At 41.8% G+C, this 26,683-nt stretch overlaps 1 protein-coding gene across 6 annotated transcripts in view; it reads left to right on the top strand.

The window, feature by feature from the left end:
- The window catches only part of NCOA2 (nuclear receptor coactivator 2), a 279,142-nt gene that overhangs the window by 144,322 nt on the left and 108,137 nt on the right, over positions 1–26,683 (top strand). For 2 of the 6 annotated variants that reach the window (XM_058668721.1, XM_058668723.1), the window contains exon 3: positions 1,877–1,972. The exons of the other annotated variants lie outside the window; for them this stretch is intronic. The gene's annotated coding sequence lies outside the window, so the exon portion shown is untranslated. The remainder of the gene's footprint in view (positions 1–1,876; positions 1,973–26,683) is intronic. 6 annotated transcript variants of the gene reach the window in all.

The raw sequence follows: 26,683 nt of genomic DNA, 5'->3' as shown, positions 1-26,683 counted from the left end.
AAGGACTACATCCTAACTGCCAAGGAGACCACGGGGAATTGGAATGCCTTCTGAGGCCAAGAACTCTGAGGTCATCCACTCCCACTTGGATCTACCACATGGGATAGAAGAAGTCCAAATCCTTCCTCGCAGGATCCAAGGGCATCAGAACAACAGCCAGGAACACTGAGCAGTCCACAGAAACATAAGAACAGTAAACTTCCTTCGGGACTAGGGAGAAGAGCTTTCTCTGGTCCTGGCTTGGTTCCAAGTTGGGGCCCCCACCCTCACGTGCAGTGACCATCAGGATTGCTCCAGAAACCCCTCAAAACAAACAAACAAACAATCTAGAATAGATAGAGAACAACAAGGAAAGCTTAGAGTCAGACAGGAAATGGGACACAAAGATTAGTTACTCTTCACTAGGGTATTGAAGATTTCTCTGCACACCTCTCCTAAAACTGTTCTGCACCTAAACTGTTGACATATGTCTTGTTAGAGTTATAAGCCAGTCTAGACTACCCAAAAAAAGCCAGGTTCAGCAAAATTATGCTTCAACGCTATGAACTGCTAAATACAAAAATGAAAATAGACACGAGACAGCTGAATAGTAATCTATAGCCATTTTAAGGTGTATAGAGCCTGGTTGTATATAAACTAAAATTGAAATGTCAATGTAGAAGTCACAGGATGTGGTTCAGAACTTGCATTTTTTTCCAACATATTGGTTACTCAATATTATGTCAATTAATTCCATAATGTTATAAATTGTTGCTGATGTTATGTTGTGGCTTTTAACTGATCGGGATGATACTGTGCCGGCTCTACCTTCAGACCAGAGATGGTCTCCCCAAGAAACCGTTGAACTTCTCTGGACAATAAGATGCTGGATTCTGTGTTTGGTAGATGCTTGCAATGATAGAATCTCAACTGAACTTGAACTGTGGTAATGCAACAAGGTGGAGGAATCCCCCATGGCGGGGGGAGGGTTTGGGGAGAGGTGGGGAGAATCCTAGTACCTATAAAACTGTGTCACATAATACAATGTAATTAATAATAAAAAAGTATGCTTATGTGTATTTTACTAATACAGGAAGCTAATTTCTAGCATGTGAATGGCTTTAATGTCTGCAAAGTGTTCACTGTGGCAGATTGATATCACTTGGGGCAGGGCTCAGGTGAGCACACGTTTCCTTCTGACTGTCCCACTCTGCATTTCTGTTCATAGCAAGTGCTTGCTGCGGTGAGCACTAGTGTACTCGTCCTGGTGAGAGACTGGAAACAGATTGTTTGAAGCAGTTGTCTTCAGCAGCAGATCTAGAAATTGTATTTTCATTTCAGGGTATACCTTTTTTATTTACAATGAACTTGTCAAGGAGAGTAAATAATTTCAGATATGCATATGTGGGAGCATGTGTTCACTGTGTTTGCATGTGTGTGTTTGTGTGAGAAAATGAAAGGCTTGAGTAGGAGACTGTGTGAGAGAGGAAGACGACATCCCCTTAATAGCAGGAGGGGGTAGAGGCTTACTCAGTCTATTATCATAAAGCTCTGCTAATGTAGCTTCTGAGTCATGTGACTGCAGAAAAGGCTATTATCTCAATGAAAAGGAAACCAGTTTTTAGAGCAAGCAATAGAATAGAAGCAGGAAGAATTTTCGAGTGTTCCACCATGCTGGATTGTCAAAGGGGGATCTGTCTGATCAGCAGCGAAAAACGGATTTGTGTGGCTAGTTTGTCAGCTATGGTTAGAAGCAAATGACGGAGGGGAGAAGCGGCGGGGCGCCCAGCATGTGCTTGGGTTTACATCAAGGCGTAAAGTGGGTCTGCGTTAATAGAGATTTATCTCTGAGGCAATAAATGTATTGCTAATTGTGGGGCTTTTTTTTGCTGTGAAGAGTGATGTAGGGTATTTGTATTTCCATTTCTGGTGAAGATCAAGAGAAGCCGCTGAGCTCTGGTTTGAACTGCAGAAGCTTCAGGACAATTACAAGGTGTGTTTCTGAAGTGCCCTGGCTTAATAATTGGTAATGTTGTCGGGATTCCGTGTGCTTGTGGATTCGATGTGCGTGCGCATTGTGGAAGGGAGAACTGAGTGTGACAAGCAGGCAGTGGCAGCGTGCTCAAGGAATAAACAGGCACAGCGTGACCTGAATGGATTGCCACTGCTTATTTCTTTTGTGTTTATTTAGTACTTCAGGGTTACTTGCAGTTTCTTTATGTGGCCAAGTTCTGTGTCATGCTTGTTTTTAGGAAATGTTTTGGAAATCATTGACTAAAATTCAGGAAGAGAATCATAATCCTCAAGTTTGAAAAAAGTCGTTATTATTAAAGAATAATATAACTAAGCTTTGTAATTTTGTGTGTGTCGGTCTTGAACAGGAGCTTTGCGGCGACTGGAGTCATTTAATTTTCGATTAAGTGATAAACAAGTCTTTCTGTTTTGGTCTGAGGTCTTGACTGAATGATTTTTTTCTTTCTTTTTTTTGAGTGACATGGCTTTACATATGGTACCTAAGTTTCTCTGATCCTTACTTATGCCATTAAATGGAGAAATAATTGAAATGACATAGAATTCCTCTTAGCACTGTACTTGCCCATTTTTGCTCACGCTAATGCTGTTAACTCTCTGTGCAGTCTGAGCTTTCCCTTAGCCCTGAAGGGTGTAGCACTAAAAATCTGTAGTGAAAGAGAATCATAAGCTTGATTTACAAAGGGTTAATTATCACACAGTGCACACTGGATAAATAAATTGGTTAACACTTTTGATTTAACTTTTAGAGCAAATATATTTGACTTGAGTTATGTACCTGTTTTCAGATCACATAGATTTATTGTATGAAGTTTCCTTTTGAAATTGACATAGGAGGTTGTATCTACAAGGATATTTGTGAAATGTATAGACAGTTGAAGAAAGAATGAATTCCTTTTTTGTTTTTTACAGGAAAGATTGAGAGTAGCTCAAATATAATTTTGGATTGTATGAATTGCAAGAGTTTCTTGCCCTGTAATGGCTACAAGACCATATGTTAGCACAGTATTATTTAATCATTAGCCTTATTTAAACAAAAAATAGCTGTAACCTTAGTTTAGTCTATCTGCATGAAAGAAAAAAACTTCGTTCAAGGAAGTCCTTAAATAAAAAGCTTTATGATTCTGCAATTAAAGCAAGCAAACAAACAAAAACTAGTACTATCTCATTTTCTTCAAGTAATCTGTAGTCAGGATTACACACTGGGTTCATCCCCAAAGGCACTATCATCATGTGTTAACTATTTTTTAATAATAAAACTCTCCAGGCTGAAATGTTTAATCTTTTATTTGTTTTTCTTTGTATTTGTTTGTTGATTGTAGCTTTACCTAAAAATGGCTCAAAGATTTTGGAATAATTCAAGATGCTTCATTGAGCATCTACTATTCTCTTTAAACTCTATGAAACATTTTGGGGAAAACAAAGGCCAGCAGGATATTCATCCAGCAAGATTTCTTTTAACTGACACTGGAATTCAACCACAATAAATGTGATTATCCTTGACACTGGAATTCAACCACAATAAATGTGATTATCCTGACTCTGAAGTGAATTTTAAGTGGTTAAAAGGGAGTTTTGTGCGAAGCTTCCTGGTCTGCTCAGAGCAAACTTTGCTGGTGCCTTAATGACTTGCCTTAGGAGCTGCTTTGGATGAGAGTTTCAACTGATCTGCATGGGTGCAGGTTCATACTTCTTTGCAACATTGTAAACACATTTGTTCCACATGCAGTCCATAAACTAGAATGTTTTCTGTTTCTGATAATGTTGTTCATCTCTAAGTGTGATCTCAAATATTAGTCCTTCACAGTCTGAAAGTACCTTCCTAAGTGCATTCATATGTTGTGCTATCTCAAATTGTGTACCCAGTTTTATTCTTGAAGTTATAAGACCTACATTTTGATGTCAGGGTGGTGTCTTAACAAGCCAGGTGATGAGCTTGCAGATCCTGCTGCACTTCACTTCCAGCCACAATAATTAACCACAAATATTATAATCGGGTCCGATCTTGTCAGGGTGAGGGGATTTGTTTCTTGGCATGATCTTTAATTTATAGGAAAGATGGGGTAAGAAAAAGGTGGAATTAAAAGTGCATTCATTTTGTAAACCCAATGAAGTCTGTTTGGAGCACCTTTTTGTTTGAGAAAGTTTGGGATGATTTGGGCAGAGCTACAGTACTAGCTGTCTTATAGACACAGTTGAAATTGTCTGAAAGCCAAGGGGATATAAAATTCATGAAGTAAAACAGCTCGTTGTAGGCAGCAAGTTTTTCTAGTATACTTTTTACAGATTGATGCTAAGAACTGTCTTTGTGGAATGCTGAGAACAGTGTAGAAACAGTTGGCTGATCCCGCTTCTCTCGCAGGTGCTGCAGTCCTTGACATTAAGTGGGAAGACTTGGCATTTTCTGGTCGATGTTTTAGGTGCACCAATCGCTGTTTTCCCTCAAGTTCATAGTTAACATGCAGAGCAATAGTTTGTAATGCAAGTCTCTAATATAGCATAATATAGACATGCATTTCCTTTAATTTTAGAAATAGCTTAGTTATTACAATAATCCTGACTTTGAATAAATTGTGTCTTAACAAATGCAAATTGAGCAATCACAAGTTAGATGTTTGATTTCTTCAAATTATAAGATTCAATTAATTAGCTACAATAAAAGATCATAAAAACATTTAAGTTGTATATTTTGTTCTGTAATCCCTTGCACCAAAATAAATAATAGATCAGACTGAAAATTCATTAAATAAAGAACTTTTTAAAAAATGTTTATTAATTAGTCCTTTTTTTTAAGATTTATTTCTTTTTATTGGAAATTCATACACACATAGAGGAGGAGAGACAGAGAGGAAGGTCCTCTATCCGATGATTCACTCCCCAAGTGACCACTACGGCCAGTGCTGCGCTGGTCCGAAGCCTGGACCAGGAACCCCTTCCGGGGCTCCGACACGGGTGCAGGGTCCCAATGCTCTGGGTCGTCCTTGACTGCTTTCCCAGGCCACAAGCAGGGAGCTGGACGCGAAGTGGAGCTGCAGGGATCAGAACCGGTGCCTATATGGGATCCTGGCGCATTCAGGGCGAGGACTTCAGCCGCTAGGCCATGGCCTAATTGGTCTTTTCAAAATTGATTTTTTTGTTTTGTATGTGAATGCCCGATTTCATTTTTTCATTTTTTTTTTCAAATATCATCTTATGGGTTTTCTTTCCACTTTTTTCTAAGTACATTAGCAAGGTAATGTTGACTTCCTAAACCATGAAGTGAATTTTTTTGTATAGCCTCCTGTTCTATATGCCAAACTCTGCTCTGTGTGGACATTAGATATAACTCATTAGTTGTCACAGTGATATTGTTGTGCTATCACATGCCATTGGCCTCCTAGTGAGGTAGGAAAAAGGAGACCCAGAGAAGAGCGCAGAGTTAGCTGTCCAGGCTCACATGGTTACTGAGCAAAGTGGGGCATGATGCAAGCCCAGTTTGTGAGGCCTCTAGAGTCGAGTCTCTAAATTGCTATGTAACCAAGATTCAGCTGGTATTTTGGAATGAGGATGAATGGAACACAGGGACAAGAGTATAACTGTATATACTGTATATTTGTATTTCTTACTGCTGTTGGTTACAAATACATTAAGAGTAGCTATAGAGAATTTTTTCTACATTGAAGAGTCCTCTGTCCATGAAAGTGAACTCACAGCTAATCCAGAAGTCTACTTTGGAGGGATGCAATGTGGGGTGAGCATGGGTTTGGGGGGCAGGATTGCTCTGAGGGGCAGACAGCTCAGAACCCTGAGCTTAGTCAGGGGAGGGCCAGTCCTTTGCCCTCAGGGAGTGGGCAGGATGGGTCACCTCTCTCCCTTCTTAGCTCCAGGCTTCTTTTTCTCTTTGCAAGTGAAGACCTTGCTGCTCCCAAGACCCTTTACTCACTGCATCACTATTTATGATGGCTTATTCAGATGTTAAAACCACAGAGAATTTTAATGAAGATCCTGGTTTTCATAAGCTGAGAACATCCCTGGAATGTAATGACCAACTGAAGATTTGTTGTTAATCGTTTCTCATTCCTGCAAAGTCCCTGAAGATGAGCTCTTCTCTGTCTAGTCTTTAGATGGGTAACTCTTGGTACTTGGTCAAACTTTAATGATTTATAGCATATTTGGTGCCAAGTAATATCATTCATGGTAGAAAGGCTCTTCTCCACTTGGAGCTTGTCACTGAGTCCTTGAGAATGAGTAGAAATTAAGGCATGGCTATAGCAGATGGGAGACTCCTGTGTGTTAGGATTTTTTTGTTTAAGAGACTGATTGAGGGAAAGGTAGAGACAGAGAGAGGTTTTCCATATCCTGACCCGTTCCCCAAATAGCAGCAACAGCCAAGCCTGGGCCAGGCTGAATTTCAGGAGTCAGGAACATCCATCTGGGTCTCCCACATTCTTGAACCATCTTCCTCTGCCTTCCCCAAATGTGCTAGCAGGAGGCTGAATCAGAAGCAGAGCAACCAGGACTTGGACCACACTCAGTATGGGCACTCTGGGTTGCTGGTGTTGCAAGCAGCTGCTCGACTCACTGAGCCACAGCACCGGCTCCTTGATTTATTTCTAATAGGCGAAAAAATCACCAGTGTCCATTTTATTGTGAAGTTTAAATCCTCTTGCTCATTTAGCAGTTGTTTGCTTTAAGATTTTTGTCTTCACCAGCACCAGGTGAAGGATATGACTTTTTCTGAGAGTGGGCAGAAGACCCATCAGGGAACACTTGTAAGAAACTGTGAAGTTGGAGTGGCATCTTGGGATAACGCCAGAGATTACAGGTGGAGCTAGGAGATTTTCCATGCTGACACTGTCCTGGGTGGTAGCCACAAGTAGCTTTTGTGCAGTTGGATTGTGGCCAGTCTGAAATGAATGTGAAGTGTACCCAGACTGTAGAACAGAGCAGAAAAAGTAAATGTAAAATACCTTATTAGTAATTGCAAAGCTATTGATTCCATGTTGAAATGATAAACATTTTGACTTGTGGCTAAGGCCAGAACATATGACTCAATTTGCTTTCACTCATGCTTTAGCTTCTAATGTGGCTGCTGGATGATGCATGGTTATGCTGTGTTGCTGCCTCCTGTGTTGCTCTGGACAGAGAAGCTAGCACAGAAAGAGAGAGAAGGAAATAAGGACGAGTTTTTCTTTCAGGTGACATGTCTGTGCCTGGCATCAGGGTGCAGTTCAAGGGCAGGGAGGTAGAGACCCTTCCTAAGCCCTTAGTCTAAATGAGTGGTTTTTGATGAAAGGCAATTAGAAGTAGACATTCTTGGAGAAGACAAAAAAGACTCTTTGCTAATCTTGCTATGCTCTTCAAGCTTCGTGCCCCGAGCATTCTCACCCAATGCCATGTTGTCCACGTATCATATTGCAGGTGATTCTTGTTGCTCTCAGGACTTGTATTCTATGAAGTTGCGGCCAACACTGAATCAATGACTACTAAGCCATCCCGCCCAGGGGAAACACCAGGTGATTCATTTCCTTGCCTGGGTTACAACAGTTTGGTCATCTGTTAAGCATTGAGCTTTATGTGTGCTTCTAGGTAGAAATTCATTTTTTAACATACATTGTTGATTCATTAACGTGGGATTCATGGCCATTAGGACAATAACTCTTGTGTGGACGAAGATTATATAACATACATTTTCTCTGTAAGGCACATCACAGCTTTATTGCATTTAGCAGCATAACACAGCTCTTCAGTGCTATGCTTGGGGACCATTTTAAACATCAAATATACAAACTTGTAAAATATGGGTCCATAAGTCAGCTGCAGAAAAGGACACTGATAGCATGTGAACTGTAACTAAATGCAGAGTATCTTGTTTGTGTAGGAAATTGTTGTTTGTGGAAGCAAGCATTTCAGGTGATCATAATTACAGGAATGGGATCTCATGTTGTGGTGTAATAGGTTAAGCCGTCACCTTTGATGTTGGCATCCCATGTGAGTGCCAGTGCAAGTCTTGCCTGCTTTACATCAGATCCAGCTCCCTAGTAATGATCTGGGACAGCAGCAGAAGACGGTCCAAACCTTGTGCCTACATGGGAGACCTGGATGAAAACTCCTGACTCCGGTTTTAGCTGTGCTGAAGGGGAGTAAACCAGAGGATGGGAGCTCTCTGGTCTCTCTCTACTTTTCTCTTGTACCTGTGGCTTTGCAATAAATAAATAAATATTGTTAAAATGAGAGTCATACATATACACCAAACTCTCAGGTAATGTGACAACTGTTAGAGGTAGATTCTGGAACAAATAAACAAACTTGATTGATTGGAAACATTATTAAAGAAGCTAGGGTTAGATAAAGAGCCACTGGTCAACAGAGATAAGTGGAAAGGTGTTTCTTCCAAGGAGGAGTTAATATGAGCAGATAGCACCAAAGCAAGAGAAATGGACCCCATTCAAACTGTGAGACACTGAAAGGGCATTCATCGAATTGGAGGTAAATTGGGACACACGCAGTTTAGCCTAGAGGGACCTGGGACTATACAGGATGTCCAAACCACCTAAGCTTAGTGTGATTATACAGTTCAGGCCACTAATGCACTACATTCACTTTTGCTTTCATTTGGTCTTTAAAAGTTCTGGGACTAGTCTGGGTGCTGGAAGTCAACAGAGGCACAGTTAGAGTACACAATTCAAAAGGAAATTCATTCTTTCCTTGCTGATACTAGGAAGAAAAAAAAAAAACACAAAAAATACAGGAAGTCCAAGTTCTTCCTATCCCAATAGTACAAGGCTCTTTGGTTCCCCTTTCGGACACTTAGTTCACAGTGGAAGGTTGCCACTAGGCTGCACGTGGTTGAGCTAACCATACCAGCAGTGTCAACATGACTAGTCCATTTCTGTTATGTTGCAGCTGAAGATCTTCTGGACTGGGCATTCCCCACACTTGGAGGATGTTATATTCACTTTTCGAAATAGGTTGCACCTAGACCATTTTCTTGGACCCTTTTGTAACTCTGCTGTTACATACTATGACATGTTGATCTAGTGGCTGTAAGGTAGAGTATGAGGAATTGGGAACAGTACTTGACTTTGCCACTATGAGTTTGATTTGTTGCGACATTGCACAGGTCAGGCAGTATCTCTTAATCTGTTTTTCTTCTCCTAACTGGGGAGCCATACATGCTTTGTAGACCTTTGGGAATTAAAGAAAATAATCCAGTGCCTAGTAAAGTGTCAAACACTTAACTGCTCAGCACTCAACATACTATTTTCTGCATAAAAAAGAAAAAAAATGATTTTCAAAGTTTGGTTTAAAAAGTCAGAGTGACAAAGAAAGGAGACACAGAGAACAAGATCTACACCTGCTACTTCACTCCCCAAATGACTGCAACCACAAAGGCTGGGCCAGGAGCTGGGAATTCCATCTTGGTCTCCCATGTGGGTGGCAGGGCTCCAATACTTAGGCTGGCTTCTGTTGCTTTCCCAGGTGCATTAGCAGGGAACTCCAACCAAATGCTGGTTTTTTTGTAAGCAGCAGCTTAAGTGACTTTGCCACAATCCCAGCCCCATTTTCTGCTTCTTTTAAAACTTGCTCATTTTGTGAATGTGGCATGTCTAATTTGTGAAATGTGGTTTCTCTCCACCTGGTATGTTTTCTTATTGTGCATGTTCACTGTCTCCAAGCAGGTTAACATGTACACACATGCACACGTATACACATACTTGTTGATTTGTTGCATTCCCCAAGAACCTGTTGTCCCCGTCCTCTGGAGCAACATGGACTCTCATGTTTCTGTCTGAATCACCTAGCATTAATTTCACTTCTGTTCTTGTGAACTTTGCTGCTTTCTTTTTAACACCCCCAAGTCATCTTGTAATCAACTAAAATCCCCAGGTTCTTTTCACCTAAATGACCATCATCTTAGTTTCTGTTACTTTGAAGTGTTGGGTTTTTTTTTAAGATTTATTTATTTTTATTGGAAAGGCGGATATATAGAGAGGAGGAGAGACAGAGAGGAAGATCTTCTGTCTGATGGTTCACTCCTTTAAGTAAGCGCAGCGGCTCGAGCTGAGGCAATCCGAAGCAAGGAGCCAGGAGCTCTTGTGGGTCTCCCATGTGGATGCTGGGTCCCAAGGCTTTGGGCCGTCTTCAACTGCTGTCCCAGGCCACAAGCAGGGAGATGGATGGGAAGCACTGCCGCTGGGATTAGAACCAGCGCCCATGTGGGATCCCAGTGCGTTCAAGGCAAGGACTTTAAGCACTGTGCCATCGCGCCAGGGCCAAAGTGTTGGTTTTTTCCAAGCTCATTGCAAACCGCTGTATTCGCCCTGCTGGTAGTTATGCTAGCTGTGGAGAGTGTGTGGTAACACCCAAAAGCTCTCTTGGATTTTTAAGCCACAGAACTTAAGTCAAGATTATAGTTTTGGTTTTTTTGGTTTCTTTTAAAAGTACAGGAAGAAAATATTAAGAAATCAGAAGATAGGGTTAGTGACAAAATGTGTGTGGGGAGGAGCCTGCTCTGGAAGCAGGAAGTGTAGCCCTACACCCAGGCTGTAGGGATTCATATCTTCCCACTACTGTTTCAGAAAGGCCATGTTGGGCTTGAACATGCTACTTGATTTTGCTGTGCTTTTCGGGAACAATGATAGTGATGATTACGTCATAGAGTTAATTGTGAGGATCATATTGAAAATTGCAAGTGTATTGCTATAGCGTAGTCACTGTTCAATGGTGTTAACCCATTTTGGTGAAATAACTTCATGCTCTTAGGCTGTTTTCAAAGGAATTTATTCAGTGAGCATTGAGTGTTAGTGTGTCAGATATTCCAATAAATGAAAAGTCTTAGTTTCTGCCATTCAAGGAATAAAATTTGCAGGCAAAATGATGTTAATAAGGTAATTATGGTTACGTAGGTAATGACAGCAGTGTATGAAGGCCATTGTCACAGGTGCTTGGAATGAGCTACAGGAACCACACAAGGTTTGTTCCTGCAGGACAGGCAGAACTGAGCTGAGTTGTACATGTTGTAGGTGAGGAACAGTGTTTGTGTGCAGGACAGTGCACACTTGGGGGATGCAGGATGAGCCTGGGCATGGAGAGCAGGAGGCTCTCTTTGTAACTTCCAACGACACATGGGCTTTCCCTGGGAGACAGTGAAAGCTGCTGGAGAACTAAATGCAGAGGCACCTGGAGACTTCCATTGGTTCATCCAGGTGAGAGGTAATGAGCTGAAATAGCAGCAGTAATGATCTGGGTGACCGAGGAAACACTGGAGCATACGTGAGAAGCGGAGTGGCCTTGTGGATGAGCTGGTGCATACACCCAGGTAGAGCACTGACAGATTGCGGGGAAGGAAAAAAGTGATGCACACGTGTCGTTGTGTGAATAGACACTCAGCAGACAGCTTTGAGAAGTCTGGCAAGTAAGAGTCCATGACATTGTGGGAAGAGATAACCCCACTAAAAGATACTACAGAACTACAGCAGTTCTTAGTCCTACATGAATAGCAGAATTACCTGGAAACCTTTTAAGAAGAATGTCTCTGGTCAAGTGGTTCCTCTGAAACCTCTGATGCAATGGCTCTGGACTCTTGTCCTGGTTAGCGGAATTTTTCTTAATTGTTTTTAAGAATTATATTTATTTTTTCCTCTCCTTTTTAAGCTTTTGAACTATGTTTAATGGTACATTTCATTATCAAACACTTTGTTTTGCAACTGTCACTCCTGAACATTTTGAGAACTGTTACTCAGCCTACCCCCATTAAACAGTAACTCTGCATGTCTGCTAATGACCTCTGTTCTGCTCCCTGTCACTACGACTTTGACCATGCTAAGGACCTCCTATGCAGAGTAGTGATATGCCTTTTGTGTCTGGTGCCTTCCACTTGGGGTGTTTCCAGGGGTCATCCATGTGATACGTTTCAGATCTTCATTCCCTTTTAAGGCTGGATCTATGCATTTTTTTTTTCTACATTTGTATGGTGATGGATTTCTACCTTCTGGCTGTTGTAAGTGATACTGCATTGAATATGAATGTGACAGGATCTCCAGAAAAATTCATGGGAAGTGCATAGTATTAAAAAGCTATGTATGGATTTCAAAAATTATTTCCTATAGCCAAATCAACTTTTGAGTCCATTTTCCTTGAACTTTTTGAAGTTCCCTCATACATATATCTGTTTTAAGTCCTTGTTTCTGTTCTTTTGAATACAGGTCTAGAAGTGAAAATTCTGGATTATGTAGTAATATACTTTTTCGAAGTTTCCCAGGTGCTTTTACCATGGTGTCCTTGGTTGAGAATCTGTAATGTCGAACATCTGGGTACTGAATATGGAGAGTCTGTAATGATCCTAAGACTTAGTGACTTCTTAAGAGAATTACGTATCTTACTTTGTGTGTGTGTGTTTGCTTTTACGTTTTGCTTTTAATCAGACTCTCAGTGCAGTTCTTAACCCCACTGAAGAATCTAATTTTAAAATAAGAAAAGCGCATTTAGCACCGCAGTAAGTTAAGTCTCTGCTTTGAAGCACCTGCATTTCCTATCGGAATGCCAGCTCTTGTTCCGTCTCCTCTTCCTTTGATCCAGCTTCCGAATGATGCGCACCTTGGGAGGCAGGACATGAAGACTTGAGTGCTGGGGATGCTCCTCCCCGTGTGGGAAATCTGGACTGAGTTCCAGGCCTCAGCCCACCCCACCCTTGGTGGTTGCAGGCATTTGAAGGGTAAACTAGCAAATGGAAGATCTCTGTCTCAAAGGATCTGAATAGACACTTCATCAAAGAAGTTATGGCAAAAACCACATAATGCATGGAAAGAGCCTCCAATTCATTACATGTTAGGGAAATAGGAACCATGTCAACTGTGAGACCACGTCATAGCCACTAGGATGGCTGTGATGAAAACAGAAAAAAAGACAGTTGCAAGTGCTTGGTGACCCTGTGGGAAAACTGGAACCCTTCTACATTGCTGCTGGGAATATAAAATGGTGTAGACCTTGCGAGGCGGTTCTTAGTAAGGTTAAACAGAGAACCACCATAGGACTCACCAATCTCATTACTAATTATATGTCCAGGAGAGTTAAAAAAACATATATGTGCAAAAGCTTGTAACAGATGTCTACAGTGATATTATCCAGAATAGCCAAAAATAGAAACAGCCCAAATATCCACTAACTGATTTAATGGATAAGTAAAAATGTGGTATATCCATATGGTGTGATATTTGGCACAAAAAGGAACTAAAGTATCATTATATGCTGTAATATTGCATGATCTTGAAAACATTATGCTAATTAAAATCCAAAAGCCCTCATATTAAATGATTCTATTTACATGTCCAGATTAGGCAAATCCACAAGGACAGAAATTAGGTTAGCGTCTGTCAGGGCTGGGGACAGGAGGGAATATATATATATATATATTAATTCTGAATCATAGGAAGCCCCTTCCTAAGTATTTGGGGGTCAGGGGTCACAGACATGTGCTCCTTGGACAGGTCTAGTCATTAAGGAAAGGGGTGAAATTTGAGTGGTGGCTGGAGAAGGAACCAGATGAAAGTGATTTCTCCCCTTAAGAATGGCCATGACCTGCGTATGGTTGTAGGTTAAATTAGAAGGAAGAAGTTTTAAAAATGTGGCCACAAGAAGCCATACCTTTTGGAGGAGAGTCCCAGAGACATTAGAGGAGACCCAGGAAAGTAATTTGGTGTGAGCTGCTGTACAGGGCAAAGCATCGAACGTTTTCTGAGATTCCAGGCCTGATGCTGAAGAGAGGAGGAGATATCTTTCTAAGGAGAAGGAGGGAAGTTGAAGAAAAGTAAATGGAATGGCGGTTCACTGAAGTGGGAAAAGCTGGAAGTAGTGGCCCAGGTGACTAAAGGAGCTGACCTGAGAGCAGAGAGGAGAGGTAGCCCGCAGGACTAGGGCCTAGCACTTGTAGAAACTTTGAGGGAATCTGCCAGATCTTTCTACTCCGTAACTCCATGACGCTCTTACTCAGTGCCTATCTCCCCACTGACTGCAGTAGAGCGTTCTTGGGAGACAAATTCTGCGAGAGAAGAGGTGGGAAAGGGAGCTAAAAGTTTTGGTAGTGGGATGGAGATAAGAAAAAGGGACAAGAGACTCGATACTTTGCATGTACACTGAGATGAGCTGTTGTGGAGGGTGGCAGGGTGCTAGGAACAAAGTGGCATTTGAGTGGGACCAGCTGTGAGGGTATGATCCTGGAAGGCAAGGACAGAAGAGGAGGTACACTTTTGGAGTTGAAATTCACACAAACCTGTGCGGACTGGTCTGTGTGACCTTGAAATCACAATGGTAGCCACCTTAGGAATAGCGAGAAAGAACTAATAATGCTATGCCAAAAGTTTTTAGTAAAGTTAGAGGATTAGGTGGCATATTGATACATTTCCAAGACAGGAAGGAAGAGGGTGTTCTGCAGAGAGAAGGTGTTTGTAAAGGAGCAGGGGTGGTCGCATAGGGCACCAGTGATGGCTTGATGGCCTACTAACTGTTCCGAAGAATGAAGAGGGTTAACCATACCTCTCCTCCGTACTGCCTGTGTTAGTGGGAGCACAGTAGTGTCCACTAAACTGGATTCTAGGGGAAGTGTTGGCCAGCAAGAGTAGACTGGCACCAGCAACTGTGCTTGTGCGTTAGCCATTGTGTTCCAGCTCAGCGGTCACTGCTGAGCAAGCTTCACCCAACCCCCAAACCCTTGGGTCTTTCCTGAGGGATTCTGTACAACTTGATCTGATGTAGAGCCAGGAAATTTTAACAGCACCTTAGATGATTCATTAAATGGCCAAATTTGAGACATCCCTGTCACCACCACCACCATGGTACTCATTTACCTTCCTACAGCATTGTGTGACTGCCCAGATGACGTCAGCAAGCTGTGCTTAGGGCATACACCCCTCCCTCAGTCTCTTCTGTCAAAGTAAAAGTGAAGTGCTGTCAACATTTCCAAGGCACGCAATTACTAGTAATCAGTTTAAATTATAGAACAGTATTATCCTGTAATCTTCAAATTAACCAAGCTAGTACCCGTTATGGATGTGTGTTATGAGATGGGAATGCACATACTCTGCTGTGGAGATGGTAAATTAATAGCTTCTAGGAAAACAGTTTGATAGTATTATAGACAGAAATGACCACTCCCTCTGATGTAGTAATTATATTTCTACAACTTTATTGTGGGCAAATAACCAGGTTAGCATAATGAAGAGCGAGTAGTGGGTACAGCAGTTAATTTGCTGCATAGGACCCCCCATATCCATTGCTAAAGTGCTGATTCCAGTCCTACTAAAATTCTGGATATCCAGCTCCCTCCTAATGGGCACCCTTGGAGCCAGGAAGTGATGACTTAAGTACCCAGGTCTGTTCTCCATGAAGACCATCCAGGTGGAGTTCCAGGCTGCTGGCCCAGCCTTGACTGCTGCAGGAATTAAGGATACACTGGGAAATAGGAGATCTCTGTCCCTTCTCTTCCTCACTGCCTTCCAAATAAAGTGAAACTAAATCAGTACCCTGCAACAAAAAAGACTTTCAAAGTCTTTTTCATCACAGTATTATTTGTAGTAAAAAGAAAAGAGGGAATCTAAATGATTAATTATAGAAAATGGTTAAATAAATTACAGTATTTTTGTATGGCAAGATATTATAAAGCCATTAATCTTGTTTACGAAGACATATTTAATGCCATGGCAAACTTTAATGGTTAATGTTGAAAAGAAAAGACCAGGGATGAAATTATCTGCATGATGTTTGTGAAATCAGTGATTTTTCTTGGTGAGAATAATATGTGCCTTTTTTCATTCTTTAGTGGTTTGTATTTTCAAAGTTGTTTACTGGGGGCGTATATTACTTCTATTAAGCAAAAATTTTAAATTCTTAGGCTAATCCCCTTAGCAGAAGAACAGGGCGAGTTTACTTGGTATGAGCACTGTAATGAAGTCTTTCCTGCTCGTGCTAATCCCCAGTGTTTTCTGGATCCTGACAGATTGTATGTTTATGTGATGCCCAGTTTTGCCAGGCTGGAAAATTTTGTTTTACGCTGTTCTTTAAAGTAACCTTATTGACATAAACTCAGCCTTTGAAAGTGTGCAGTTCAGTGGTAGCTTATTCACAAGTTCTATAGCCATCACCCTTATCTGATCTCAGAGTAGTCTCCTCACCCCACAGGAAAACATCAACAGTCCCACCCCAGTCCCTCCCATTTCTCTTCTCCCCACCCCGGCAACGGCCACACAGTGCACTTTCTGTTTCTATGACCTTGCTTACTCTGAACATTTTATATGAATACACTCATGTAGAATGTGGCACTTTGTAACATCCCATTCCTTAGTCTTCAGGCTAGACACCCCTACACTGCCAGAGATGCCATTTCTACCACTACCAGGCTTAGCTCTCTGTGGCTGCACCACGTCCAACCCAACACTTTTGTGGTCATGGTTTATTAAGTGAACATAATACTTATTCATTCTAACATTTGAGTCTTTCAGCACTGTACAAATAAGCACTAGCTAACTATCTGGTAAATAAAGGAATTAAATTAATAGAATGCAGTTTGCATTATCTTGTCTCTTTTTGTCCCCTTGGAGAAGAAGATAATTGCGTAGTTAGTCATATTTAAAGTCACTGCTGGGACAAAACAGTTTCTGCCTCAAGTTCGGGGTAGCAGTTGTTACACTTCAGGATGGGGAAATTGAGGGCTTGTTAGGGGCGGTGAATCCCCCACACCCAGGTCAGGTGCTCTCCTAGAGGCCAGATGAGGTGTGCTGTGCTTCTGCCAGCTCTTAGATGCCCACGGCTGTGTGTGCTGCCCAAGGGAGGAGCAGCTTGAGAGCCTGCCAGGGAAGGATTCCGACTCAGATTGCCAGGTCCTGGTGCCGTAAGAGCCACGCAGTCTCTGACAGCCCCAGCCTCACCTTACTCTTAATGCCCTGGACGACTTTGGGGGTCTACAGGGCTCGCGGGTATGCTCACCAAAACTCCATCTTCAAAACCCAGCTTGTGTGTTCCCAAAACCTTTGCCAAGCCTTCCCAAACAAGAAGTCATTTTTTCCTCATGAGCTCATTGTACTGTTTTCCATGTTCATTGTCTCTTCTTCCTAAGTCTTAGATTTCCCGAGATCGAGTTCTGTTTCTCGCTCAGTGATTATATTGCAGTGTCCCTAGAGCACTGTAATTTGCCCTTAGCAACTACTCAGTAATTATTAGTCCAGTTGAACTAAGCAGAAGGAAATAAATGAAAATAGATTTTTAAGTTAAAAGCCTATAATTTAGGTTATATTTTAATATCAAAAAGAGACCCGTGTTAATAAAAACATGACCTTACATAAAACTAAATCATCCAAATGTGTTTTTGCCCTGATAGTCACTTCTCTTGGTTCTGGAATATGCACTTATAAGAAAGCACCAAGAAATCATGTCTGTGCTTACCAGTGCATACATAGCGTACCAGGCTATCTCTGACAGCTACCTTGCTTTTCTCCATGTCATTCTAATCCAACTGGAACCGGGGTTTGCATTTCAGCTTTATGAATTATTATCCCTTTGATTTTGATACCAGACAGAAGGGATGTAATATCATTAGTCGTCTCTGAGGTGTCAAGCAATTATCTTAATGTCTTTAAAGTTTCATTGCATGCTTATTACTTGCCAGTTGTGGCTAAATTAGGTGCAGCAGCCTTAGAGATCTTTATCCATGGGTGTAGGTTTTACAAAACAGTTGTTCATTATTCTCTCAGTGCAAAAACATCTTAGGACTAATAAAGAAAAACAAAAAGTAAAGAGCAAAACATTATAAAATAGAAGTTTGTTTTCATCTTTTTAAATGCCTATTCTAGCCCATCCTTATTTAAGCCATTAAATTATTATTTGTAACATACTTCAAACTCATGTGTGTTTAAATTTGGTTTAACTATTGAAGAGGTAATTAGAAGGTACCATTCTTGAGTCCAATTATGGTTTTAGCTCCACAAAGTACAGCAGCTCCTCTTCTGTTGTTATACAGAAGAGAAAACTCTCCACTCGGAAGTTTATCGGGCTACTGTTTGCTTCTGCCCGAGTTATCCCGAACTTGGGCTGCATTGTACAATCCCAGTGATGCTGTGTGATTATGCTTCTGCTGACGGGGGAGGGGGCGTCCAAGGTTGAAACTTAAGCTTAGAGAATGGTTGGCTTTGGTGAATGCCAAAACTCAGTGTTAGAGAGGGGGGGAAAACATGGAATATTTAGTTCCAAGGTACTTCTTTCCCAATAAGAATCTTTTATCAAGAAATCCCTAAATTCTAGTTCACTCTAAACACCTCAATTCTAATTTTAGTGACTCATTCTGGATATATGTGTTACTTGCAAATGAAAGCTGCACTAGATTTATTTTTGTAAGACCACATTGGATTTGTTTGGAGGAGGAGGCCTTTATTGATCCAGAGCTTTTTCTTCTTAACACCCTTATATTTATTAAAATCTGAACAAATGTAGATATCTGCCAATTTGTGTGGGTAAAAATTTTGAGTCAGAGGGCCTCTCAAACCAGGCTTTTCTCTGCTCACCCATTTTCTCCTTTTATAGACTATGATAAAGAACAACAACATAGAAAAATATTTTAGGTGTGAGTGACACACAGCTGATTTAGCCACATCTTACAATGTTTGAATGCCTGAGTTGAAGTTAGGGATCCAGTTCCAATCTGGAAGATGTTAGCTCAGGTGCTGAGGCCCCTGCCACACACCCATGTAGAGCTCCCAGTTTCCTGCTTCTGGCAGGGCTGTGCTATGCTAGGCATTTGAGAAGTGAACCAGCAGATAGATGTGTCTTTCTGCCTTCCAAACAAATAAACTTTTTACTGAAGTGTTTCAGGAGGATGGTTCTTACATGTGTTCTATCCTAATAAGAAATTGTCATTTTATGCTGCCCAAAGATTTGTGGCCGTGAGGGTATACTCCCACCATGTCCTCTCTAGCCACACCCTTTTGGGGAGGTCCTGTACTTTCTCCCTGCAATGTGCTTAAAAGTGTTACCTCTACTTTATCTTCCTGTTTTACTGGGCATAAAAAATTCACAGGCAGTTTGCAGTTTAAATGAGTAGTGCTGGAGAAAGGGGAAGGAGAGAATGCCTTTCTTTTGTTTTTGGTTTTGGTTTTTGGAAAGTCAGATATACACAGATTACAAAAGACAAAAGAAAAGATCTTCCACATACTGGGTCACTCTCCATATGACCACAACGGCCAGAGCTGAGCTGATCTGAAACCAGGAGCCAGCAGTCTCTTCCGAGTCTCCCATGCAGGTGCAGGTCCCAAGGCTTTGGGCCATCCTCTGCTGCTTTCCTAGGCAATAGGCAGGGAGCTGGATGGGAAGTAGAGCAGCTAGGATATGAACTGGCACCTGCATAGCATCCATATGGGATCCTGGTGCATGTAAGGCAAGGACTTTAGCCACTGGGCTACCATTGCCAGGCCTAGGAATGCCTTTCTTAAGTTCTGTCCCTAACATCCAGCAGCTGGAGGGGGAGGCAGCAGAGTGGAGCTCTGTGGGAAGGGCATGCTCTGGATCCTGCCACAGAAAACAGGAAACAGTGCTCCTTTAACCAGAATGTAGCTGGGTGGGCTGGGAGCCAGAGGACAGAGTCTCACTTCTTCCTGGTAAATTCCTGATGCCTTCAGAAAGAGAATTTCCTGCGGAATTCGGGCATTTTTAGTAACCATGATAGAAAGCTCTTGTAATTGAAATTGCTGATTTTTTAGTGTCATATTGATGGGAGAAAAACACATGAGAAAATTTAGAACTGGCAAAGGTCATGCTAATGAGTCCAAAATAATTAAGAGTTTCCATTTTTCCTTGATAGAATAATTAAGTATAAATTGGGGAAAATATAGTTTAAAATAGTTACACTATAGTTTTGGTAGTTAGGAAAATAATTTATGCTTTAAATGTCATTGTTAATACCAGTAAGTTTAGGTATAATTTCTCGTTGCATACATTTTACGCATTCTTTGTGCCCTGTAGTTGCTGCAGATTCATCTCACTTCACCTTGCTTGATGCAACGTTCTTGGTGAAGATAGGCATGTTAACAATTATACATTAGCCATCTGCTTTCCAAAGAGATAATTATTTAGAAAACAGCCTTCTTCCTTTCTTTTCTTTCCCATTTTCTATCTGCTTTGTTTTCTTCCTGAATACTCTTTTTCTGATGAGAAAAGATCTGGAGACTGCCAAAATTTATCACATCTGTAATTCCGTCATGATAATTTACTGCTAATATTTTAGTGACATTTCTTCTGCTTTTTTTTTTTTTATAAATTAACTTTCTTTTCAGCTGTGTTCATTATCAACTTACATGATTTCTTAGATGCTTAAATCTTACTAAATTCAAATAGTATCTTAAAATTTTTAGATAAAAATCCTTACTACATGCTGGTCACACTTTTGTGCCCTCTATATTTCATAGTTATCAGGAAGCCTAATAATGATTTCTCCAGATTTACAATGAAGAAATGAAGGTCCAAAAGGGTTAATGAAACCACTGGCCCCAAGGGACATAAATAAGATTTGTTAGACTAGGGCTGCACTAGAGTTGACAACAGAGGGGAGCTGTACATTCTTTTAAGAATGTGTCAGGCCAGTACCATGGCTTAGTAAGTTACACCTCTGCCCATGATGCCCGCATCCCATATGGATGCTAGTTCAAGTCCTGGCTGCTCCATTTCAATCCAGATCCCTGCTACTGGCCTGGGAAAGCAGCAGAGAATACGTACCCCAAGTGCTTAAGCTCCTGCCCCTTTGTAGGAGACCCAGAGGAAGCTCCAGGCTCCTGGCTTTGGATGAGCCCACATCCAGCCATTGCAGCCATTTAGGGAGTGAATCAACGAATGAAAGATTTTCTGTGTCTCTCCTTCTCCATTTGTAACTCTGCCTTTAAAATAAAATAAGTAAATCTAAAAAAATAAAGTATCTGCTTTTCCTTCTTCATCTACTAGAAACAGAGCAGCAGATAGAAACTGTGACCTGTTGGGGCCGTCATCGTTCATACCAGCATATCATATTGGAATGCCAGTTTGATACTTGCCTGTTTCCACTATCTCTAGCTCTCCGCTAATCCACCTGGGAAAGCAGCAAGAAAATGCATGAAGTGCTGGGCCCCTGGCACCCATGCTCTGAAGGCATCTGGCAAGTGAACCAGTAAATGGAAGATGCCTCTCTTTTTTCTCCCTTGAAAATTTATTTTACTTGTTTGAAAGGCAGAGTGACAGAGACAAAAGGAGAAACAGAGAAAGAGATATCCCAGCCACTGGTTCAGTCTCCCAGTGGCTGTAATGGGTAGGCCTGAGCCAGTCTCAAGCTTAGGAGCCTGAAACTCCATTTGGGTTGCCAGTGTGAGCAGAAGGGGCTCAAGAATTTAAGACATTATCTGCTACCTCCCTGTCATATCTCTAGCAAGTTTGATCATAAGTGAAGTAGCCAGGACTTGAAACAGCACTTCAATATGGGATGTAGGCATTCCAATCAGCAGCTCAACATGCTATGCCACATGTCCCTCTATGAATGTCTGAAAGTTCTATGTCTTGGGCTCAGAGCAATAGCTCAACTGACTACTCCTGCACCTTCAGGCACCAGCATCCCGTATGGGCATTAGTTTGTGTCCCTCCTGCTCCGCTTCCCATCCAGCTCCCTGCTTATGGCCCAGGAAGGCAGAGGAGGGTGACCCAAAGCCTTGGACTCCGTACCAACATAGGAGACCCAGAGGAGGCTCCAGGCTCCTAACTTCAGATCAACTCAGCTCTGGCTGTTGCAACCTGAGTGAACCAGTAGATACAATATCTTTCTGCCTCCTTCTTTCCATATGTCTGATCTGCCTTTCCAATAAATATACATAACTCTCTTTAAAAATGATGATTCATGAAATTATTAAGTAGCTGCTTCCTGATAATTATGTGCTTCAGAAGCAGTGGATGATGTCTAGATTCTTGGCCTCCACCATCCACCTGGGAGACCCAGCTGGCATTCCTGGCGCTGGGCTTTAGGCTGACCCATCCCTTACTGATGCAGTCTTTGAGGAATGAACCAGGGGATCAAAGGTGTATGTGTGTGTGAGAGAGATATTACTGTACCACTCTGCCTTTCAGATAAGTAAGTCTTCAATAACAAAGTACTATGTAGCATTACACAGGGAATGAATAACAGAGAAACAGAGAGCTCCATCAGCTCCTTCGTTCCCCGAACAACCACAACAGCCTGGGCTCTGCCAGCATCAGGTGTCAGGATCCCAACTCAGGTTCTCCTTGCTGGTGGCAGGGCCTTGGTCATTGAAGCCATCACGGCTGCCTCCCAAAGCATTCATTGTTTTGGAGCTGGCATCAGGACCTGAGCCAGGGCTCACACTCAGGCACACTCAGGAAGCTCACTGACCCACTGGCAGACTGGGCTTGAACACCCACCCCAGAAAGGAAGAGGTTTGCATTGTTTGGAATGAAACTTGGCATTCCTGGTGTTTCAGAGAAAAATCTCTAACTGGTTTTCTTGTTTTAATACTTACAAATAAAGCCAGTGATGGCAGGAATCACTGCTTTCCCTGTAGGGCAGCCTTTTTGCTCACTCCCTAAGAGGTGGCTTCTTTGTCCAGAGTGCGAGTGTCTCAAGGACAGGGACTTGTGTCTGTGTGGTCATGGCTATGTCTCCAGGGCCTAGGCTGCAGCAGAGCATGCATGAATGGATAAAAGATGCATGAATGGGGCCCGGCGGCGTGGCCTAACGGCTGAAGTCCTCGCCTTGAAAGCGCCGGGATCCCATATGGGCGCCGGTTCTAATCCCGGCAGCTCCACTTGCCATCCAGCTCCCTGCTTGTGGCCTGGGAAAGCAGTCGAGGACGGCCCAAAGCTTTGGGACACTGCACCCGCGTGGGAGACCCGGAAGAGGTTCCTGGTCCCGACTTCAGATTGGCGCATACCGGCCCGCTGCGACTCACTTGTGGAGTGAAACATCGGATGGAAGATGTTCCTCTCTGTCTCTCCTCCTCTCTGTATATCCGGCTTTCCAACAATAGTAAAAAAAAAAAATCTTAAAAAAAAAGATGCATGAATTGATGAAAGATTCTAAAGGTTATATGATTCCTACAGAAAGAAGCACTTTGTATCGTTACTGGTATTGCTATATGCTAAGACACTGTTGAGTATATTAAATTATGAAATACAGAATGTCTTCGAAGAAATTAGAGAAATGTGCATTGTGAAAAAAAATCTATGGATAAATTGCAAATTTTTTGCACCAAGATAATTTTTTATTTTTTTTTCAAGCACTTTTTGAAGTTTGTTGTTGTTGTTTTTGCTCTTAAAAACATTATTTTAAAAACATAGTTACAGAAAGAATGGGAGAAGAAAGAGGAAAAAAGGAAAGGAAAGGAGAGAGAGAGAGAGAGAGATCTTCCATCTGCTGGTTCACGTGCCCATAAGGCACTTTGGCCATCTACTGCTGCTTTCTCAGGCTGTTAACAGGGGCTATATTGGAAACGGAGTGGCTCAAACATCACAATAGCAACTCGCCAAGTTTCTCTTTGGCATAAAATCTGCAAACCTTTCATGTTCACATTACAATGGTGATGAATTGAGAAGCTGTTTTGGATTCAGTTATGAACTCTTGAATGTCTGTGGGAACTTGGTCCAGTTACACTATTGCTTTTGCACCTCAGTTTCCTTGTCTGTAAAACGGTATTAATCATGGGTTGCTATGGGAACTAAAGGTGTTTCTGCATGTACAGCGTTTAGAGAGGCCTGCAGGGTTGAGTAAGCTCACAACAGATGGTCAGAACTGTAATTAGAGTGGAGTTTGAGGCCCAGTCTCTCATTTATCATTTACGTGTGAGTTAGGTAAATTACTTATGGAAACAGGTCTGAGAGGTCATATCAAAGTGAAGGTTAGAAACAAGGAAATTTGTACAAAATGCCTAACTCATGGTAAGTCCAACATACATATTAACCAACGAAAAGTACAACAAAATAAAACGTAGCGCATTACAGGAGAAAAGACTGTTTATTTAGAACCTTTTGACAACTCAAATTGCAAAAACCTTATTTTCTGTAGGTACAAATTGTCTTGCCTTTGGCATTTCTGTAAGTTTGGCCTGCAAATTAGAAGATTGGTTTTTTTCAACTCATTAAGTTAAAATGGGTTTCCAAATAAAGATCCTTGACTTGTCATACGGACAAGTTACAAAGTAAGCACAAATCCTACATTGTAAACCTCGGTTTGATGACTTCTTTCTTCAGTGAAGGCTGGTTTTCTGAATATTAGCTGGAGACGAAGCACACTGTGCTTGGAGGAGAGGAGAAACGCTTAACATGATGCAAGGAATGCAGCTTCTTGCCGTGCAGCTTTCTCACTGGAGGCCAACAACCCTGGACTGCTGTTCCTGGCCCTGTGAGTGCTGGGGACGCCAGGGTGAATGGGAGCAGCCCAGCGACTGGCTGTGTTCAGGAACGGCGCCTGTGAGAATTGAGAAAGGGGAAACCATCTGAGCCACTGCCGTCAGACTAGACACGTTCCCCCGTTGGTAATGAGAGCTTAGAGCTGCTCCCTGCTACTTGCATATTCTGCACAGAGTTTATTTTCCCCTTCTTTGCAAGATACGGGTTATGGAGATGTTTGAGCAGAATCCCTGTGTAAGCAGCAGACATGAGTGTGGCCATTTATTAGATTATTGCAGCATGTGTGACAGAGCTGCTGCCGCCCATTTGCAGCTTAATGTGTTTATTGCAGTCTTCCCAGTGGCATCCTGAAGTGTCTTTCAGCTAAAAAATTCATGAGTATTATTGGCTTTCAGTCAGAAAATGGAATATGTCTTCTAGTTACTGCCTAATATACCACTTTAAGGCCATTATACAGAAGTCAGTCCTAGAGCAGAGCAGGTTGAGAAGGAAGGAGTTTTTAGCTTAAACATTTGTTTACACCCTGTTACTGCCTTTCTGTGGACCAGGCCACGAGAAGGTAGGTGCTAAAGCTATCTCTGTGGCAGAAGACTTGTGGTTGTAGGGTGTGTGTGTGTGAGCGTGCGCGCAGGCACGTGCTTGTGCTTCGAGCCCTGCACCCAACTGGAACCAGCTAGATTTGTGTTACTGAAAAGCCAGTTCCTAATGAGAGTAGGTAGTATCTGGCTTATGTTGCAATTTTTTTTGAAAGCCAAACGTGCGGTATATTGCTGTAAATTAGTGAAATTGAACTGAGAATTTGTTTCCAAATGAGAAACCTTTCATTCTCAACTTATTTGGAATGAATCCACTAAAACTTTGCAGCTTAACTACTGTATCTCTATTTATCTATAGTATCATGAATCCAAATCTAAAGAGATAGATGAGGCAAAGTTAGAAGTTTAAGTATTAAAAGTGAGCACTAGTCTTTGGTAAATGTGATATTAATAATCTTATGATCTAATTAAGAGAGTAATAACACATTGATGGAAGTAATATGCTAACATTCATTTGAAAAACTGTACAGCTTTCTCTCTCGCTGTTCTAAATGTGTTACTTGATTGTCAGTGGGAAGAAAAGGTTTGGTTTTACTAGTGTTATCCCTGCATTTAGTGCGTCTACGTTGTTCTCTGTTTTATTGGCCTGTGTGCATCTGCATTGTTTGTGTGACTACACACTATCTTCCCACAGAGTCGGGACACTCAGCACATTGAATATTTATCCAATTATTGCTAAAAGTTGAGGTGCTTGCCAAAAGAATATTTGCTTGGGGTTCTTTTGGCTAGTCCCCGCTCTTTGGAGAGAGGCATTTCCACCCTCTGTCAGTTGGCAGTCTTTACTTCCGTATCATCTTTCTGACTTGCAAGTCTTGGCATATTCTCTGCCTTCTACCTTTCCCAAGCATCTGCAGCCAGAAATCTCTCTGTTTGTTTAAGCATTATATGCTATGTGTTTTTAGACTTACCAGAGTCTGCCCCAGAGATTTTACTTTTCCGTAGTCAAGCAGTCTCTCTGGAGCACAGTACACTCTGAGGGAGCAACTGCTTTGAATTCCGAATGAGCAGATGGTTCCATGCATAAGAGCGAGCAGGCAGCTTGAGCGGTTGAGGTGGGCATCTGTGGAGTGGCGCCTGTGGTTGAGCTGAATAGATGGAGAAGTATTTAAGTGATGTTTGATGAATAGGGGCCTGTTTAGCATCTCTGAGTCCTACAAAGCTTGTGCACCAGCATACTGTGTGTGTAAAGAGCTCAGAAGGAAGGCTGAACGGCCTTGGAAGTCGGGAGGCCGATACAGCGTCATGTCAGGAGCCAGGGGACAGGCAGGTCCTGCTCAGGTGAGCACTAGTGACAGGTGTCATCTAGTTCTGCATGTGTCTTTTCTTTCCTTGGGGATTTTCGTCTTCCCAGAGGAAGAGCTTTTAGACAATCTAACTTGTAAAAAATATTTCTCAGAGCTAGCAATAGAGATTGGATGCTTGATCATTTTTTGTTTGTTTTTGTTTAAGTTTCAACAATAGCATGTGTCTTCTACTTAATTATTTGCTCACTGAATTTCAGCTTGTAATAAATCTGACAGTTTTACAGGCTCTTTTTAGAAGATGGCCTGTCCTGATAAACAGATAAAATGTGCATTATCGTTTACATGAATGCTGGGTGATCAGCTAGCTTTAAAGGTACAAGGCTGTATCACAAGCAAAAAGCATTTTACCTTCTAAGTTACAATTGATGAATTCCATGT

Source organism: Ochotona princeps, chromosome 9, assembly GCF_030435755.1.
Source record: "Ochotona princeps isolate mOchPri1 chromosome 9, mOchPri1.hap1, whole genome shotgun sequence".
NCBI lineage: Eukaryota > Metazoa > Chordata > Mammalia > Lagomorpha > Ochotonidae > Ochotona > Ochotona princeps.
Note: the sequence above shows the minus strand (reverse complement) of the source record. Positions and strands in the feature narration are given on the sequence as shown.